This window comes from Pogona vitticeps, chromosome 4, assembly GCF_051106095.1.
Source record: "Pogona vitticeps strain Pit_001003342236 chromosome 4, PviZW2.1, whole genome shotgun sequence".
Taxonomy (NCBI): Eukaryota; Metazoa; Chordata; class Lepidosauria; order Squamata; family Agamidae; genus Pogona; species Pogona vitticeps.
The window spans coordinates 96401926-96404847 of record NC_135786.1 but is presented as its reverse complement, the minus strand read 5'-3'; the positions used below and the strand labels follow the sequence as shown (position 1 = coordinate 96404847).

Below are 2922 nucleotides of genomic sequence, written 5' to 3'. Positions count from 1 at the left end.
CGCCCACAATGCACCGCGCCTGGAGGCGGGCTGCCGCTCTGGCGACGGGCAGAGAGCGGGAGGGGGAAAGCCAGGTTCCCCTCGGCGGTTGATCTTTCTCTTTTATTTTAATGTTAAAGTAAAAGAATAAAAACTAATAAAAATTAAAGAGCCAATAAAAGAGACAGAAACGTGGTGGCACCTTAAAAACTATTAAGTTTTAACGTGAGCTTTGGTGGGCAAGTCCACTTCCTCAGACATAATGAGAGAACATAGCAAATATTCATACATGGCATCAAAACACAGATATTGTGGTTGGTTGGTTGGTTAGTAAGAAAGACAACGGGTATTTAGCCGTGGGGTGGTAGCCTCTTTGAGATACTGTACATTGAAGCGTGTGCTGAAAGGATATAAAAACCTCTACAGTACTATGAATAAAAATGATAGAATAATATGAATGCGAATTGTACTGAGGAGACTATCCCTTTTGCTCTTGACCTTTTCTTGATAGTAGGTTGTCTGGGACAATACACGCATCACAACATGTGGGTTTTTTAATGTGGCTTTCTAAGGCGATAGGACGTGTCTCCAGCCTGTTGATTTGCAAGGCATTGTGGGCAATGTGGTTTCGCCGCTCGTCAAAAAAAGAAAATTAGAGCGGGAAACAGAAAGGTTGGGCGGGCAAAACTACGCTTCCCAGATGCTTAACGAGGAGGAGGCGGGACGAGTGACCCCTTCGGCCGAGAGAACGTTTCCCTTTAACCGTCTCCCTTCCTCAGCCACTCCTGGGCGCCCCTTCCCGAAGGCCCGCGCAGTTCGAACGGGCGGAAGGACGGGTCGCCGCTGAGGCCAAGAGGCCTGGAAGAGAAAGTTCGCCTGAGGCAGGGTAAGGCCCTGCCCCGTGTAGGGGGGGGGGGAAGGATTTTATTTCGAATGGAGTCGTGCACCCAGAGTGTTAATTTTCCCCCACCAACAGAAATTGGTTTTGTAAACAGCAGGGAGAGGAACATTTTTGGGAACATAGAATGGCCAGCTGTTGTGCAAGGCGAGGGGTTTGTAGCGGGGAGGAAGGTAGCGTTGCTTAGCAACGGGAAACCCTTCTGCTCTGGAACCCTCGACCTCCCTTATCGGGGCAGTTGCGGGAGAGGAAGAAGAAGGGGATGGCCTTCAAGGGGAACGGTTCGCTTTGCCCGGACGGGGGTGACCGTCACGGGAACAGCAAAAGGACTTATTGTGTCCTTTGTATTTAATTTACAGTATATGCATTTATAGTGTCTTCAATATTAACTAGTTCGGTTTGCATCGGTTGAAGGGGGCTGGATCTGCACGCCATCTCATACTGTGGCCAGCCTTAAGAAGGGAACGACTCGAACCGGTTAGCCTCCAAGGGGCCAGAAGGCTTGTGTGGGCTTTGCTGCAACCCACGAATAGGGGCTGCCCTTCCCCACTGGAAAAAGCAACAGGAATTGAATACATGACCCTCACCTCTGTGTAATGAATACAAACAACAGGCTGGTGGAGAGTTTAGCTGCCGAAATAAATAGGAAAGGGACGGGGAAAGAACTGTTTTTCTGTTTGTTAAATCACACTGGGACTGGCTTAGATCATGGTCATGTACCTCTTAGAAACATTAGTAATTTATCTGAAGAGAGGTTCCGGGCACTAATTATTTGTGAGAAAGCCTGTGTTCTCTTGCCCTTAGTCCTAGGGTAATACGCCTGAATTGCCTTTATTTTCTGGTTTGTGTAGAAATTAATTCTCAGTGTAACTGTCACAAGAAACAGAGGAGGATGCCTTGTCCTGGCCCTGCCAACCAGTGCCTTTTTGGATTTCAGACATGAGTTTTTCCAAACTGTGTGAAAATGTCAGCCACTGAACCTGGGGACCTCTACAAAGCAGTGCCCTGCCACTGAGTTATGGGCTCTTTCCTCTTTGCAATAATAAAATTCATTTGACACAAAATATCCATCTTACAAAGGGGCCTGTCTTGCTGTAGAACTGCTTAATTCACTGCTTTGCGACCATTCTGTTGCATAAATGCTTGGTCACATTGGGTAAGGCTGCACCTGAAGTATTGTGTACAGTTCTGGTCACCGTACCTCAAAAAAGACATAATGGAACTGGACAAGATGCAGAAGAGAGTGACTAAAATGATGACTGGGCTGGGGTACCTCCCTTATGAGGAAAGGCTACAGTGTTTGGGGCTCTTTATTCTAAAGGAAAGGCACCTGAGGGGGGACATGACTGACATGTATAAAATTATACAGAGTATGGATAGAAGGAAGCTCTTTTCCTCTTACGCAATACTAAAATCAGGGGACTTCCACTCAAATTGAGTGTTGGGAGAGTGAGAACAGACAAAAGAAAGTATTTCTTTACCCAGTGTGTTGTTAGTCTGTGGAACTCCTTGCCACAGGATGTGGTGATGGCATCTGGCCTAGATCCCTTTAAAAGCGGATTGGACAGATTCCTGGAGGAACAGTCAATCGCAGGTTATAAGCCATGATGGGGATTAATAATAATAATAATAATAATAACAACAACAATAACAACAACAACATGTCCTCTATCCAATAGTCAAATATAGTTAAAACACAACAATAACATAATTACAATGATAAAAACATACAGTAAGTAATAATCATTCAATAAAGCAATAAACAATCCAAATAGCAATAATAATAATAGTAATAATAGTAATAATAATAATAATAATAGTAATAATAATAGTAATAATAATAGTAATAATAATAATAATATAATTAAACTACAGTAATTCAATCCCAATAATTGCCTATTCCCATGGTCAGCTCCTATGATTCCAGGTTGAACAAGTAGGTTCTTAAGTCTCATTTCAATTTGTCCAACTCTGGTTCCACGCGAAGGTATTGCAGAAGGGAATTTCATAATTTGGGGGCCAGATGAGAAAATGTTCTAAGTCTG

The 2922-nt window shown here is 43.9% G+C and overlaps 1 protein-coding gene across 3 annotated transcripts in view; it reads left to right on the top strand.

The window, feature by feature from the left end:
• Positions 1 to 142: 142 nt before the first annotated feature.
• CCDC18 (coiled-coil domain containing 18) overlaps positions 143 to 2922 on the top strand; it is a 54335-nt gene continuing 51555 nt past the window's right edge. Inside the window, exon 1 of one of the 3 annotated variants that reach the window (XM_072997986.2) lies at positions 143 to 865. The gene's annotated coding sequence lies outside the window, so the exon portion shown is untranslated. The remainder of the gene's footprint in view (positions 866 to 2922) is intronic. The other 2 variants (XM_072997987.2, XM_020788670.3) reach the window with 2 other exon arrangements.